The sequence below is a fragment of the Ascaphus truei genome, chromosome 1 (genome assembly GCF_040206685.1).
Source record: "Ascaphus truei isolate aAscTru1 chromosome 1, aAscTru1.hap1, whole genome shotgun sequence".
Lineage (NCBI taxonomy): Eukaryota > Metazoa > Chordata > Amphibia > Anura > Ascaphidae > Ascaphus > Ascaphus truei.
In genome coordinates, this window is record NC_134483.1 from 536,452,166 (window position 1) to 536,469,852 (window position 17,687).

Genomic DNA, 17,687 nt, shown 5'->3' on the forward strand with positions numbered 1-17,687 from the left:
TGCTAAAGGGTTAATTTTTTTTACTTTTAGATGAAATCGGAGGGAAAACAAAAAAGCTGCCACTTCCCTCTACTCTCCTTATCTGCTTCACTGGCTTGCGTCTGTCACCGCCTGCGTTGTGCTGTCAGCTTTCAGCTACAGTCATGGTTTTCTTTGTGTGTTGCAGTATGATAAACCCGCTGCTTAAACACAAGCCTCCACAGAGGCACAATGCTCACTGCGGAGAAAGGCGGAATGCAGTCAATCCAAAGACTCGAGCATCATTCACTTGTCATGCATAGAGGTACTGTACACCTCTGCTCGTTAAAGGGAAAGGCCCCCCCCCCCCCGAAAAAAAATAGTTGTGAAAAACGCAGACAATGAGTTAAAAATTTTTTGTTTCCAACCCCCATTAGAAATTGTGAAGTCGGCATTTCATTGTGTGTGTATACATCTATAACTATTTTATAGTGGTCAAAGTTAACACCGTAAACTCAAAACACCCAATGCACATCCAATATGGCAAATTATTTTATCCATTTCTAGTTGATTTAAAAAATAAATAAAAAGTATGGGTCATTTAGTTCTCAGGCTTTTGGCCAAAACATGTTGAGCCACTTCCAGTTTTATGCTGTCTTTTTGTATTTCCTCAGTCAAAGAACCTCTGAGCCACCTGTGCTGAAGCAGTGATATCCTGGTGTGGTGTGTGGGTGTCGCTGAGGACTCCTGGGTTGTGCAACCCTGAGCTACAGTGCAGTTAAAACTTGCTTAAAAACCAGGAGTGCCCTAAGAAATTGTGACCAGTAGGACACACTATAAAACGGGTAGTGTAGGACCTGCTGAAAGCTTTTACCGTGATGCGGTTGGAGACTTGTGTTGACCAAAATTAATGAACTAAATGACCCATACTACTTCTAAGAAGCAAAAACACCCATCAATTTATCGCGTCATTTAACCCTATTGGACGTGCTCTGGGATTTGGTTTGCTGCTGTATATTTGAGGTCACTTTCCTGGTAGTGCTCCATTTGGCACAATTACATATAGAGCTGTATACTGCTGTGGGGCTGGGATTATATAGAGCTGTATAATGCTGTGGGGCTGGGATTATATAGAGCTGTATAATGTTGTGGGGCTGGGATTATATAGAACTGTATAATGCTGTGGGGCTGGGATTATATAGAGCTGTATAATGCTGTTGGTCTGGGATTATATAGAGCTGTGTAATGCTGTGGGGCTGGGATTATATAGAGCTGTATAATGCTTTGGGGCTGGGATTATATAGAGCTGTATAATGCTGTGGGGCTGGGATTATATAGAGCTGTGTAATGCTGTGGGGCTGGGATTATATAGAGCTGTATAATGTGGGCTGGGATTATATAGAGCTGTGTAATGCTGTGGGGCTGGGATTATATAGAGCTGTGGGGCTGGGATTATCTAGAGCTGTATAATGTTGTGGGGCTGGGATTATCTAGAACTGTATAATGCTGTGGGGCTGGGATTATATAGAGCTGTATAATGCTTTGGGGCTGGGATTATATAGAGCTGTATAATGCTTTGGGGCTGGGATTATATAGAGCTGTATAATGCTGTGGGGCTGGGATTATATAGAGCTGTATAATGCTGTGGGGCTGGGATTATATAGAGCTGTATAATGCTGTGGGGCTGGGATTATATAGAGCTGTATAATGTGGGCTGGGATTATATAGAGCTGTTTAATGTTGTGGGGCTGGGATTATATAGAGCTGTGTAATGCTGTGGGGCTGGGATTATATAGAGCTGTGTAATGCTGTGGGGCTGGGATTATATAGAGCTGTATAATGCTGTGGGGCTGGGATTATATAAAGCTGTATAATGCTGTGGGGCTGGGATTATATAGAGCTGTGTAATGCTTTGGGGCTGGGATTATATAGAGCTGTATAATGTGGGCTGGGATTATATAGAGCTGTATAATGTTGTGGGGCTGGGATTATATAGAGCTGTGTAATGCTGTGGGGCTGGGATTATATAGAGCTGTGTAATGCTGTGGGGCTGGGATTATCTAGAACTGTATAATACTGTGGGGCTGGGATTATATAGAGCTGTATAATGTTGTGGGGCTGGGATTATATAGAGCTGTATAATACTGTGGGGCTGGGATTATATAGAGCTGTATAATGTTGTGGGGCTGGGATTATCTAGAACTGTATAATGCTGTGGGGCTGGGATTATATAGAGCTGTGTAATGCTGTGGGGCTGGGATTATATAGAGCTGTATAATGCTGTGGGGCTGGGATTATATAGAGCTGTGTAATGCTGTTGGGCTGGGATTATATAGAGCTGTGTAATGCTGTGGGGCTGGGATTATATAGAGCTGTATAATACTGTGGGGCTGGGATTATATAGAACTGTATAATGCTGTGGGGCTGGGATTATATAGAGCTGTGTAATGCTGTGGGGCTGGGATTATATAGAGCTGTATAATGCTGTGGGGCTGGGATTATCTAGAACTGTATAATACTGTGGGGCTGGGATTATATAGAGCTGTATAATGCTGGGGGGCTTGGATTATATAGAGCTGTGTAATGCTTTGGGGCTGGGATTATATAGAGCTGTATAATGCTGTGGGGCTGGAATTATATAGAGCTGTATAATGCTGTGGGGCTGGGATTATATAGAGCTGTATAATGTTGTGGGGCTGGGATTATATAGAGCTGTATAATGCTGTGGGGCTGGGATTATATAGAGCTGTATAATGCTGTGGGGCTTGGATTATATAGAGCTGTATAATGCTGTTGGTCTGGGATTATATAGAGCTGTGTAATGCTGTGGGGCTGGGATTATATAGAGCTGTATAATGCTTTGGGTCTGGGATTATATAGAGCTGTATAATGCTGTGGGACTGGGATTATATAGAGCTGTATAATGTGGGCAGGGATTATATAGAGCTGTATAATGCTGTGGGGCTGGGATTATATAGAGCTGTGTAATGCTGTGGGGCTGGGATTATATAGAGCTGTATAATGCTGTGGGGCTGGGTTTATATAGAGCTGTATAATGCTGTGGGGCTGGGATTATATAGAACTGTATAATGCTGTGGGGCTGGGATTATATAGAGCTGTGTAATGCTGTGGGGCTGGGATTATATAGAGCTGTATAATGCTGTGGGGCTGGGATTATATAGAGCTGTATAATGTGGGCTGGGATTATATATAGCTGTATAATGCTGTGGGGCTGGGATTATATAGAGCTGTATAATGCTGTGGGGCTGGGATTATCTAGAACTGTATAATACTGTGGGGCTGGGATTATATAGAGCTGTATAATGCTGGGGGGCTTGGATTATATAGAGCTGTGTAATGCTTTGGGGCTGGGATTATATAGAGCTGTATAATGCTGTGGGGCTGGAATTATATAGAGCTGTATAATGCTGTGGGGCTGGGATTATATAGAGCTGTATAATGTTGTGGGGCTGGGATTATATAGAGCTGTATAATGCTGTGGGGCTGGGATTATATAGAGCTGTATAATGCTGTGGGGCTTGGATTATATAGAGCTGTATAATGCTGTTGGTCTGGGATTATATAGAGCTGTGTAATGCTGTGGGGCTGGGATTATATAGAGCTGTATAATGCTTTGGGTCTGGGATTATATAGAGCTGTATAATGCTGTGGGACTGGGATTATATAGAGCTGTATAATGTGGGCTGGGATTATATAGAGCTGTATAATGCTGTGGGGCTGGGATTATATAGAGCTGTGTAATGCTGTGGGGCTGGGATTATATAGAGCTGTATAATGCTGTGGGGCTGGGTTTATATAGAGCTGTATAATGCTGTGGGGCTGGGATTATATAGAGCTGTATAATGTGGGCTGGGATTATATAGAGCTGTATAATGTTGTGGGGCTGGGATTATATAGAGCTGTATAATGTGGGCTGGGATTATATAGAGCTGTATAATGCTTTGGGGCTGGGATTATATAGAGCTGTATAATGTTGTGGGGCTGGGATTATATAGAGCTGTATAATGCTGTGGGGCTGGGATTATATAGAGCTGTATAATGCTGTGGGGCTGGGATTATATAGAGCTGTATAATGTTGTGGGGCTGGGATTATATAGAGCTGTATAATGCTGTGGGGCTGGGATTATATAGAGCTGTATAATGCTGTGGGGCTTGGATTATATAGAGCTGTATAATGCTGTTGGTCTGGGATTATATAGAGCTGTGTAATGCTGTGGGGCTGGGATTATATAGAGCTGTATAATGCTTTGGGTCTGGGATTATATAGAGCTGTATAATGCTGTGGGACTGGGATTATATAGAGCTGTATAATGTGGGCTGGGATTATATAGAGCTGTATAATGCTGTGGGGCTGGGATTATATAGAGCTGTGTAATGCTGTGGGGCTGGGATTATATAGAGCTGTATAATGCTGTGGGGCTGGGTTTATATAGAGCTGTATAATGCTGTGGGGCTGGGATTATATAGAGCTGTATAATGTGGGCTGGGATTATATAGAGCTGTATAATGTTGTGGGGCTGGGATTATATAGAGCTGTATAATGTGGGCTGGGATTATATAGAGCTGTATAATGCTTTGGGGCTGGGATTATATAGAGCTGTATAATGTTGTGGGGCTGGGATTATATAGAGCTGTATAATGCTGTGGGGCTGGGATTATATAGAGCTGTATAATGCTGTGGGGCTGGGATTATATAGAGCTGTATAATGCTGTGGGGCTGGGATTATATAGAGCTGTGTAATGCTGTGGGGCTGGGATTATATAGAGCTGTGTAATGCTGTGGGGCTGGGATTATATAGAGCTGTGTAATGCTGTGGGGCTGGGATTATATAGAGCTGTGTAATGCTGTGGGCTGGGATTATATAGAGCTGTTTAATGCTGTGGGGCTGGGATTATATAGAGCTGTTTAATGCTGTGGGGCTGGGATTATATAGAGCTGTATAATGCTGTGGGCTGGGATTATATAGAGTTGTATAATGCTGTGGGGCTGGGATTATATAGAGCTGTATAATGCTGTGGGCTGGGATTATATAGAGCTGTGTAATGCTGTTGGGCTGGGATTATATAGAGCTGTATAATGCTGTGGGGCTGGGATTATATAGAGCTGTATAATGCTGTGGGCTGGGATTATGTAGAGCTGTATAATGCTGTGGGGCTGGGATTATATAGAGCTGTGTAATGCTGTGGGGCTGGGATTATATAGAGCTGTAGTATGCTGTTGGGCTGGGATTATATATAGCTGTGTAATGCTGGGGGGCTGGGATTATATAGAGCTGTATAATGCTGTGGGCTGGGATTATATAGAGCTGTATAATGCTGTGGGGCTGGGATTATATAGAGCTGTATAATGCTGTGGGGCTGGGATTATATAGAGCTGTATAATGCTGTGGGGCTGGGATTATATAGAGCTGTGTAATGCTGTTGGGCTGGGATTATATAGAGCTGTATAATGCTGTGGGGCTGGGATTATATAGAGCTGTGTAATGCTGTGGGGCTGGGATTATATAGAGCTGTGTAATGCTGTTGGGCTGGGATTGGAGCGTGCAAAGATTTGGGCAAATTGGTCACTTTTACAAACACACATCTATACTATAATTCTAAATTGGATTCCGTCTGTGCCAAGCATCGAAATCTCAGAATCGGCACCACGTAGCACAACAAAACTTTCACTGTACATTCTGCTGTGGATTTGTAGGTCAACGCAACTATTGAGCTTCCAATGTGACTCACCACCCAAATTATGGACATTCTAAGTTTCCCTTGGCTGTCCAGCAAATGTTGGAGGTGGCGTGTCCTTGCCTGGATTGTGTGGGGGAGAGGTGCCAGCTAGGGGGGGGGGAGGAGGAGTAGTAGATGTGCTGCCATCAAGGGGAGATGTACCAACAGGGGGGCGGGAGATGTGCCGGCAGCGAGGGGACATTACACATCAGTGTGCGGGGGGGGGGGGGGGGGGGGGAAGTCGGGTACATGTTCTGGCAGCGGGGGGAGACAGACATCTCATCCCGCACTACATCCAGCATCGGGGGGGGGGGGGGGGCAGGGAAATGTATTCATTATTGCAATCCCTGGGCGAAGCCGGGCACACAAGCTAGTTACAGCATAGAAGCAGAAGGTAATAAGACATTGTGTGCTCTTATATTTATAGTGATTAACAGACATCACTGAAAAACGGTATTTTTCAATTGCGGCTCCAAGTGTGTAAAGAGTTCACCCCCCACCTCCCCATCTCTGATGGTGTCCTTTTTTATAAATGCGGTGAGGAGATGGTATAAAATGGCTTTTTTGATGAGCTGCGTTTTGTTCTTGCGGGCTTTGATCATAAAACCATCATCTGTTTCACATGCCAGCTTTTTATCTGCGTTCCCTGTATCAGGTCTGTGATCTCTCTTCTTTATGGCGAGAAGTGGGTCATGTCACAGTTTGTGTGGTAACTTCTGTTCAAGGCAATGCATCGATACCTGTACATTATGCTGCTGCAGACCAAGCAATATCCTGTGGGTTTTTTGATAATAAAAAATAAAAATCAGTTCTGTACTATGAGAAAATACTTAGGGCATATTAGTGATTCATGCGCTCCAGCGCTGGATTCTTATCCGTCATATAATTGACATAATAATGTAGACACGAACACTGGGGCTAGTGAGGTATAACAATATTGATCTTGATAGAAGTGGAGTCGGTAAAAGGACATGTTGCTCCCTGAAGGTCAAGGCAGGGGGTTGTGAACCCAGTCAAGAGCCTCATTGGGATAGTCCTTGGCGCACACCTTAAGATAAGTAGAATTAGATAGTTGTACTCGCATTGATGTACCCCAGTCCAGTGTGTCTTGGTAGGCGTGCAGCCAGAAGAAGTAGAAGTTCAAAATAGAAATGTAAATACTTCCGTTTTTTTTAACTATGAAGCAATAAAGAATATTTTTACTCATTTTGTTTGGGACCCCACTCCATTGGCTGTGCGCTGAATCATTCCTATTTTGGACTTCTATGAGAAAATACTTGTTGCATTAAGAGAAAAAAGAAAAAAAAATATTATGTATGTCTTTATTTATACAGCGCCATCAATGTACATAGCGCTTCACAGCAGTAATACACGTGACAATTGTATAAATACCAAATCATACAAATAACAGATCATCGGAATAAGTGCATCAGACATAAAAGTAAGATTTAGGAAAAGGAGTCCCTGCCCTGAAGAGCTTACAATCTAATTGGTAGGAGGAACAAAGGATCGATCGGCAACTTGGCTAATTATCATTGTGTCATTGTATTGCTGCACATATTAAAGTGTGTGTGGGGGGGGGGGGGAAATCATATACAAAGGGCAGCTTGGACTGCTGCTTTAAAGGGCCTGTGTTTCTGCTCTATAGTAAAGGAAATACTTGTAATTCCCCAGTGTAGTGGGGTTCACAAAATTTGTTAGATGCGTCCTTACCACCTAATAGACGTTCACTGCATCCTTTAATCCTGATTTGTTGCTGCAGAAAATGTCGGTGACATTAAGCCCTGTGGATCTATAAGTGGCTATACCTCAGAGCCCTATTCTGCGTCCTTCTCTCGCTCTCCAGTTTTCACCTTGTGACTTCCTTAGGGCCAGGATTCATCAAGCTGCGATTCGGTGGTAATTGCCATTCAAGTTGGTGCCGGATTAGGGCCTGATATCCTGCATCATGACTTAATGAGTCCTGGCCTTATTCTTGCTTTTATGCAGATGACACACAGGTATAAATGTCTATGCAAGACTGAGCTCCTCATATCACTTTAACCCTTTTCCTATTGACTTATTTTTTTTGTCACTATTGATAACACTGCCTTGCACATAATATCCTAAGCACATTATGTATTCTTAACACTGCTGATGGAAATATGGTCCTACATGCTCTCCACATTTCTCACTATCTCACATCGCTCCTAACCCATAAATCTTCCTAAACCACGGGTGACCAACTCCTGTTGCCAAGGACCACCAACTGCTCAGGTTGTAAGAATATCCCTGCTTCAGCACCGGTGCGGAGTCTGTGATCGAGCCACCTCCTGCTGAAGCAGGGATATCGTTAAAACCTGAGTTGTTTGTGGCCCTTGAGGATGGGTCGGCCACCCCTGGTGTAAACCGTACTCCTCCTGTACGAGGGGTAGTAGTAATGTCAGGAATCCACTGGGGGGGGGGGGGGGTAGTAGTAATGTCAGGAATCCACTCCTGGCTTTGGCAGGAGCCCTTCCATCCGGAGCTTTACAGGTTCCAGACAATCTATTCCCTGCTTCTGCAATCGGCTGCCTCCTGTGCAGCTCTGGCCTGATTGGCCTCCTGTGCTATTTAGTTCCTGCCCCGCCCTCAGGAAGTTGCTGGACATAGACTTTGCAATCCAAGTTGCAAGTAACTGTGCTTGTCACCGACTCCCTGTTTGGCCTCCTTGTGCCTGGTATCCTGCTTCCAGTCACCTGCTTCACAAGGCCTACTTGCTTAGCAGCCCCGGCGCTGCTTCCCTTGTTCCTGGCAGACTTCGCCGCCGCTCTGTAGCGGCTACGCTGGTGTCCCCAGTGTTTCCTGTGGCGTGTCTGTACCCCTGGTTCCTGTGGCCTTCCTGTTGGCAGTTCCTGTTTCCCAGTGGTCTCCACCACTCTCTGCTCTACCCGGCTAGGGGGTGCCGTTCTGTGCTGAAGCACTGGATTTCCAGTTCCTGTTCTTATCCCTGAAGTACCTTCACCCAAGATTTCCTGTTGATGACCTCGGCGTGTTTCCTCGACCACCGCTCCTGTGCCGCCTGCCTTGACCCCGGCCTGGATAACGTTAACCCTACCTTCTCCAATCCTGACCTGGCTATGTCTGACCATGGAATCCGCACTCCGGACCTGACTCCGTGGCCTAAGGTCGGTGTTTATATATCCCCACCTCAGCCCTGCGGTCCGGTACCAGTTTGTGGCAAGCACATACGTTACATTATGTCCAGCCCCACAAACTCGGACCCCGCTGAGGTGGGGTTAGGCCGGTTCCCCTCTGAAAACCGGTGCCAGTCTGTAAAACAGCCCCTGTCTAAAGATCAGTATATATTTGAGAGACTGCCTCCACCTGAAACCCAGTCCCTGTTTTTTGGCCTAACCCCGTCTCAGAAACAGCTCTGTAAAGAACTCCTGATTAAGGCCCAGCGCCTTAGAGAGCTAAAACAGACTGATTTCCTATGTTCCTGCCCCTGGCTCCCCTGTGACCTGGGAAAACGTAATCCTGTGAAACTGGCGCAGACTCAAAATATGTTTCATGAATTATCCCTATCTTTGGACCAGCACATAAGAGAGCAGGATCCTATCCTTGCCTGCGACGCAGTTATGGGACTGCTTCCCTGCGCTACCAGTCCTGTTGCTAAACCCTTGGGGTTTCCTCCTTCTCATGGAAATTACCAAGCTGATTTTGTTCCTCTTAAGCCTAAGGGAGAAGCTGCCACGGTCCCTAGCCCTGATTTAACCTCCCTGTCTGTAAACCTGTCCCAGTCTGAAAACCTGCCCCAGTCTGAAAACCTGTCCCAGTCTGAAAAACTTCCCATTTCTGAGAACTGGTCCCTGTCTAAAAACCTGTCCCAGCCTGAAAACCTGACCCTGTGGGAAAAAACGACCCAGTCTGGAAGATGGTTTACACTCACGCCAGAGCGTGGGACATATGGATCGCTCTCGGGCCAGCTACGCTGCCCTGTCACAGTTTATCAGCGCTGAAGATCCCCCTACTGAACCCCCTTTTTCTGACTCTCTTGCAGCATCTAGTGTTACCCCTCCAGTTTCTCAGAGAGTTGAAATCCCTGCCTGTGTCTCTAAATCTCTTTCCTTAGAGCCTTCCCTTCCTGCATTGACCGTTCAGGTTTCCAAGTCAAAGTTTCCTTTTTCTCCTTTCCCTGCAAAGTGCCAAATTCCTGTAATTGCATCTAATGACTCTTCTGCACGTCCTGTTATAACCATGGATGATCCTAAGATTCTCACAGTAAAGCATCATCCTTCCCTCCCTATCCCCCCCACAGTACCTCATGTTACCTCTGAATCTGGGATTCCCACTCCTCAGGCAATACTGTTTCACAGTGACTCCTCCACAGTATTTGGAGGTACCCGTTTATGACTGCATGACTGCTACTGCAAATTTAGGATTATCCCTCATGGAACTTTCTGTACTACCTCATGTGTTCTTTCTGGATTTCACGTTGTCATCATCAAAGACTGCAATGCTCCTATTGGACTTCCTTGCCTTGACTGAGGTGCCCGTCCCTGCTTCTTGTGCTCTCACTTTGGACACGGGCATGCTTCTCTCTGCTTTTTTCTTCGTGCCTACTGCGTTCTATGTAGATGCCCAGACATCGGACCTGATGTTCTCTAAACCTCACCTACCTAGGGGTGCTGACCTATTGATTGCAGTGCCACTGCTTTTCCGTTTGAAAAAAGCGTTCATTGACAAACGCCCTCGGCGCAGTTCTTAAACTATACCCAGAGGGTTCAGAAATGATTCCATGTCGCCTAGACCTCTGTGGGATCCTATCTCTGCTCGTCCGGAGGTCTCGCGTGAAGGGGGGTTAATGTCAGGAATCCACTCCTGGCTTTGGCAGGAGCCCTTCCATCCGGAGCTTTGCAGGTTCCAGACAATCTATTCCCTGCTTCTGCAATCACCTGCCTCCTGCTGCCTCCTGTGCAGCTCTGACCTGATTGGCCTCCTGTGCTATTTAGTTCCTGCCCCGCCCTCAGGAAGGTGCTGGACATAGACTTTGCAATCCAAGTTGCAAGTGACTGTGCTTGTCACAGACTCCCTGTTTGGCCTGCTTGGCATCCTTGTGCCTGGTATCCTGCTTCCAGTCCCCTGCTTCACAAGGCCTTCTTGCTTAGCAGCCCCGGTGCTGCTTCCCTTGTTCCTGGCAGACTTCGCCGCCGCGCTGAAGCGGCTAAGCTGGTGTCCCCAGTGTTTCCTGTGGCGTGTCTGTACCGCTGGTTCCTGTGGCCTTCCTGTTGGCAGTTCCTGTTTCCCAGTGGTCTCCACCACTCTCGGCTGTACCCGGCTAGGGGGTGCCGTTCGGTGCTGAAGCACTGGATTCTGCAGTTCCTGTTCCCAGTGGTCTCCACCACTCTCGGCTGTACCCGGCTAGGGGGTGCCGTTTTGTGCTGAAGCACTGGATTCTGCAGTTCCTGTTCCCAGTGGTCTCCACCACTCTCGGCTGTACCCGGCTAGGGGGTGCCGTTCTGTGCTGAAGCACTGGATTTCCAGTTCCTGTTATTATCCCTTGAGTACCTTCACCCAAGATTTCCTGTTGATAACCTCGGCTTGTTGCCTTGACCACCGCTCCTGTGCCGCCTGCCTTGACCCCGGCCTGGATAACGTTAACCCTGCTTTCTCCAATCCTGACCTGGCTATGTCTGACCATGGAATCCGCACTCCGGACCTGACTCCGTGGCCTAAGGTCGGTGTTTATATATCCCCACCTCAGCCCCGCGGTCCGGTACCAGTTTGTGGCAAGCACGTACGTTACACACACACACACACACACACACACACACACACACACACACACACACACACACATCGGTCCGTGCAAGTCTTGCATCATATCTACAATCTAAATATATAGATTTATATTGTAAATATCATGAGGATTCAGATTTGGGTTCAGAAGATCGCAATCATCCACATCCAGGTGTAATCCCTTAAATATATCATTGCCATTAGTACACTTTAGTCTTGGGGATTGATGCATTTGTTTGGACATATTCAGCAAGTCCTGTGTCTGTTGTTGTGACCCAGAACTCTGTTAATCACTGTCATGATTAATATCATGAGACTGATTATGTGTTTTAATCAGGTGCTTCAGGGGTTAATGTTTTTTTTTAATACAATTGTGACGGAGCGGGCTGTAGGCGAGGGCAGTAAGACGCATAGACCGAGGGTTCTGCGTAATTGGTTTATTACCCAGGAGACAACTAAAACATTGGGGCTACTGTCCCTTTTTAAGAAAACCAAATAAAATAAACACCTATTCCCGTTAGGGAAACTAAAACGTTTCTATCTGACTGGCTGGGTAAGCCAGTTACCAGTCCAAACTTATAACCACAATATTGGTAAGATAGGGAACAATATAGAAAGTCTTATCTGACATGCTGGTCCGGCGTCTCCAATTTCTCCAGCGCAGGCTTTGAGGTCCTGCTGCTCCCAGGAAGTCTCTTGCCCTTCTTTGTGCACAGGCTTTTCTAATGTGGGGGCTTTGAGTTCCCCACTGTTGCCAGGCAAAATCCTCTAGTCAACAAAGCCTGGATCCCTGTGGGCGGGCACTCTGTCTGTGATCCTCCTCACAGACGCCAAACATGGACAGTGTAAAGCAGCCACTTCCTGCCTTCTCTATCTGTTCAATCAGGATTTAATTGTGTTTAAAACCAGAGACGAACATGAAACACAGACAGAGCTCAATGCACATCCAGCGAAACTTTATACACGGTACAGTGCCTAAATATACATGTATTGATATCTATTAAATAAAATGGCCTTTTAGTTTTACATTTTGGCCAAATTGTTGTAAGCCCCTGAGCCACTGCACATACCTTCCAGTTCAGGTATGAAATCCAACACCCGTGCAGTTTCCTGCTCTGTAAAAGGAGTTTTAACCCGTTGACTTCCTTTAAAACAATATATTGGGTTTATGACAGGCCAAGACACTTAATGGGTCTGTCCAGAGCTTAATAGAGGACTTAATTGGTGGGTCATCGCTTATGGCCCATTATAAGTACCAGACGTTGTATGGAACTATTTCTATGCCAGTGACCTCTAGGGAAAACCTATGGCATATGGTAAGTATTGTAAAGGGATTTCTGTTTTATCCTCTTATTTTAAGAAACTGTTTTGAATTTATTGTAATTGTATGTTCTTTTAATAATCTTTTTCTGTAATCTGACACACTATATCTATTAAACAATTCCTCATTTAAGTAGTGTTTTGGAGCTCTGAATGAACTTTTGCACGCTCCGGAGAGAGTATTTACGTTTTAGGACACATTTTGCTACCTCACGTTTTTGGGTGTGAAGTGCATCGGTTTTTCTATAATAAAAGGGATCCTGAGACCCTGGCAGATATACTAACGAACACTTTTTTTTTTTTGCATAATTTCTTGGGTGGTGGTAGCATACAGATATTATTGCAATTGAGTAAGGGTGTTAATATTAACTCATTGAAAGTACCTTGCGGAAGCGAAAAGTGAGTTTGCCTGGTTGCATATCTAAGCACGTGCTCACTTGTGGGCTGTTCGTGACAGATGGTATATGGGCACAGATTGAGCGGAAACATTGTTCATTTGAGGGACCTTTTTGCAAATGTGAAAAGTGGGTTAGCTTGTGAGCTGTGTTTTTAACCCTTGTTCCATATGCTGATCACATGCTCGTAGGTGCCGTACGTGACAATCGCTGTGTTCAAATTTACCCACTGATTTATTGATGCCCCTTTGTGAACATATTTTTGTTTGGATTGTGAAGGATCAGACGGACAAGATTGTGTTGGAAATGGTCACTGCCAGGATGTCTGTGTCAAACAAAACAGTTTAATGGGCTTGATGTGATTCCATCTCGCCAGGAGAGTACATTTATTATTACACCCGTTGTGGCAGCCACTATGAAACACCTGCTTGAGTTTAATACATGGTGTATTTGGTGTAAGCGTGTTAGTAGTGTTAGAGCCTCTGTTACACAGGTAAACACCGATTTTTATAGTATTTCCATTAGCAATAAAGAAACCTGTGGCAGTACTGTACATATTTCAATTACATTCTCCAGAAATACACTGATGCAGTATTTTAGTAATGCTGGTGTTTATGGCATTAAACCTCACAACGTGATTTAAAAAAAAAAAAAAAAAAAATGAAATAGCTGAAAGTTGGTTATCAAATAAACCAGCAATAGTGACTCCCGGCTCCTAAGGCTAAGGCCCCGCTCCCAGAGTCAGCACACCCGCGCTGCTGACAGGCGGTGCGCTGAGATACACAGACCGCGATCTGCGGTCTGTAGGGAGCGGGAGGTGGGCGGGAGGTGGGAGGTTTGACAGGGAGGGGGGGCGTGGCTTGAGCGGAGGGACCCGCTACTCTCCCCCCCCCCCCCCTCCCTCCACGGACTGCAGGAGGGAGCTGCTACTCTCCCCCCCCCTCCACGGACTGCAGGAGGGAGCTGCTACTGTCCCCCCACTCCCTCCACGGGCTGCAGGAGGGACCCGCTACTCTTCCCCCCCCCCCTCCCTCCACAGACTCGGGCTCTCTACATACACACATACACACACACACAGGCAGGCACTCACGCACTCATACACACACACACGCGCGCACACACATGCAGGCACTCACGCACACACACACACACACACACACACGCACTCATACACACACACACACATAGACAGGCACTCAGGCACACACATACACAGACAGGCACTCAGGCACACACATACACATACACACACACACACAGACAGGCACTCAGGCACACACACACACACAGGCACTCAGGCACACACATATACAGACAGGCACTCACCTGCTTTCACTCCACACTCCTCCCCGCTCCCCGAAGCCTCTCCTCCTCCCGCAGCCTCCCCTCCCCATTGGCTCACAGCCACACCACGTGACGCGTCAAAGCTAGAAAAAACCATTCTGTGGTGTCTCCTAGCGGCTGACGCGCCACAGCGTGTGATCAGCTATGCAGCCAGAGGGGACCGGGACCGGCTCGCGAGGATTCCCCTGCTGGTGGGGAACTCGCGACATTGCCGCCCGCGCCAACGAGCGCAGCGGGACCGAGGCCTAAAGCTTTTCCATATGTAGCTTTTACAGTTTTGAACCTTGTGTTTAGATACATCTGTTGCAGCTCTCGTTTGGTAGAGATGTGACCTACATTTGCTTCTTTGAGTATTTTTTTAATAAGCCATAACCGGACATCTCCAATTTGCTAGGATTAATGATCCGATGGAAATCACGTCCAGCAGAATGCAATATGAGAACTCAACAGTTGCATATTAAACCAGACAAAGGGGAATGCAGAACCTGGATCCCTTGAGAGAGGAACTGGAATATTGCTGAAAAGCTTGGTGCATGGCAGGCTTCTCCACACTACTTACCTCAATCTCAAAGGCTTGCATACAAATGGGGTAAATGGTGCAGTTATGCCAGTAACGTCCTATTTGCCAAGAAGAGATTGGCTTGTAGGCCGTGCTATTATTGTGGAACATATGGAGAAGCTTTTCATCCAATCTTCGGGGTCTGTGATCGGAAACCGAATGGCTATTTTTGTGACTAACGGGATGAATAAAAGTTAGTGTTCAGAAAACTTCAACATTCAATGCGTGCCATAAAATATTTAAATGGTTTTTGAGCTTGTTCGGCAGCAACGAGCATTGGAAGAACTATTGGTGCCAGACCTAGCAGGCTTGTTTTGCATGGTTTTGTGAGGATTTAGAATTTCTGAGACATATATTTTAGAATGGTTGTAAAATGGTAAGCATTCATTGCAGCAAATATGGTCACCCTGAAATGTTATTTTAAAGGCCATCGTCAACATTCGGGGAGGGGACAGGTGCTACATATAGTTTTATGACCAAAGATGCAGGATCGATCTGTGTGGGAAATTTGACTGTTCTGTAAGTTGGACTTGTCGTCTTCAGCCATTGCTGGACGGAAGGTATGAACATGTAGCATTTGTTACCAAGACGGTAGACCTGGTGGCCCACAAAGGGTCTGGATATGCCCTTGAACTCTTTGCTCGTGCTAATTTCATATTGGTCGCTTAGACAGCTAAAAGCAAGTTCCACACTGAATCTGACTTTTTATTTTTATTTTTTTATAACCCCTCCTTTCGACTGTATGTCTGGGGCTGAGGTGGGGGCCTGAGTCAATGTGTCGGATACCACCCGTACATGGAGTAATTTAAAGGGATACGACATTTGGGTATATATCTGATTTATATATTGGTATATCTATCAACCATTAACAATCTTGTGATCCTTCGGAACTAGGAGCGCCGCATACAAGTCACAGTACAAATCTCATTTCAGTTAACATAAGCGCTGCGCATGTATGTATTATAGTCCACCTAATAGGCCTCCCAAACCTGGGTCGTCAGGCCTATATTTGAAGTACCAGTACACCATTTGGAGCTTGTGTTTTACAACTGTGCGTAGCAGGCCTGTACTTTGCAAAGGTTTGATTTGATACCACCATATCCTGTGACCGTCCGCTGGATCCCATCAATCGGCAGCGTCTCCTGCGTTCGGGTCTCCACAGCTGGGCTATGCGTCTCTTTAGGCTGTTCTCTATCCTGTCAGTCGGTGCAGTCTCCACGTGGGATGCGTGCAGGTCCCGTCATGCAGCTTGCTCTCGATCAAGCCTCGCTCTCTCCCAGGTCTGGGCAGATCTGCCTCTCGCTGCCATAACTGCCCCTTTTAACAACTCCTCTCCATCTTAGTCCCTTCTTCCTCCCCAGCCTCTCTACTGGCTAATCCTAGTCACATGTCCATTGGAGAGGAACCTGCTAGGGAGCAGTGTGCATGTGTTGATTGCCACACACAGGGGGTTTACACACCTGAAATCTATATTTGTGAATTGCCTAAGTAAACAACCCCATATCTGTATACTTCTTTTAATATTCTAATCTTGACTCTGAACCTAAAACCATGACAAAATATACAATCTATTCCTGTTATTTCACATCACCACAATGTACACACAGCTTGCCTCAGGATAACATTCCGATTTGTAGCAGATCAGTGACGCAGTCATCAATAAGTTTCCATGATGGGACTTTTATTGGTACTTTTTTGTAGCTTTTCATGGCATTAACTGCTTTAGGCCTCCATTGCTTCCTTCGGTGAAGCCCCATTATACCTAATTGACTAATGGAGAGAATTTCTGTTGGCTGTATTTACATAAAAGATGCATGCTGTACTTATTGTGTTCTGTAAGGTTGGCCAAAGTGAGATTTATTTTGCCATTTTCCCACACTGAAATATAGGAGCAGTTTTTTTTCCATTACATGGTATAGTGTTTCAAAGTTTTATAGCTGATCCCCCCCTATGTAATCCCTTTTCTCTTGGAACAAAATCTTGTACACATGATGCACAAGATAAAGATTCAAGGTGCATGATATTTGTTACAGTACCTTTATGTTCCGGTAGAATTTCTCTATTTCCAGTATTCCCATGGGAATAGGAACTCGTTGAACGCTTTCTGTAAGTGTGAGTAATATGTATCTGCCATGTATCTTTGTGACTTGTGACACAAACTTTTGAGGCTCAAAATAAATGTGGGAAACAAGTCAACCGCAATAAGAGCGGACCTGCATCAGGCTAATATTAGTTTATATAGGGCCGTGTGTACTAAGCAGTGTTAAGCCCGTCAATGGCTTCCCCCCTCCGTGTTTTGCCAAAATTCCCACATTTTGCGTTTTTGGGGGGGCCGCGGTCTATGGAGCTGAACCACGTTTATTTGAGCTCCGGGTGCCCCCTGTTTACCGAGATGCATACCTTCCATAGGGGGCGCTGACGTCTCTGCATCACGGCTTCCTATTGGCCTATGTGATGCGGGACATTTAAGCCGCCATTTCGATATCCCCCATGTAACCCAAGCAGGAGCTGTCACTTGGACTGACAAATTGGGACTCTGACAGGGGCTGCTCAACTTCAGTCCCCAAGTCAGGCCAGTGTTTAAGGATATTCCTGCTTCAGCACAGGTGGTA

At 45.8% G+C, this 17,687-nt stretch overlaps 1 protein-coding gene across 5 annotated transcripts in view; it reads left to right on the forward strand.

Annotated features, from left to right (window-relative positions):
* The window catches only part of ADISSP (adipose secreted signaling protein), a 183,612-nt gene that overhangs the window by 20,234 nt on the left and 145,691 nt on the right, over positions 1 to 17,687 (forward strand). Inside the window, exon 1 of one of the 5 annotated variants that reach the window (XM_075572801.1) lies at positions 261 to 283. The exons of the other annotated variants lie outside the window; for them this stretch is intronic. The gene's annotated coding sequence lies outside the window, so the exon portion shown is untranslated. Of the gene's footprint in view, positions 1 to 260; positions 284 to 17,687 lie in introns of those variants that run through there. 5 annotated transcript variants of the gene reach the window in all.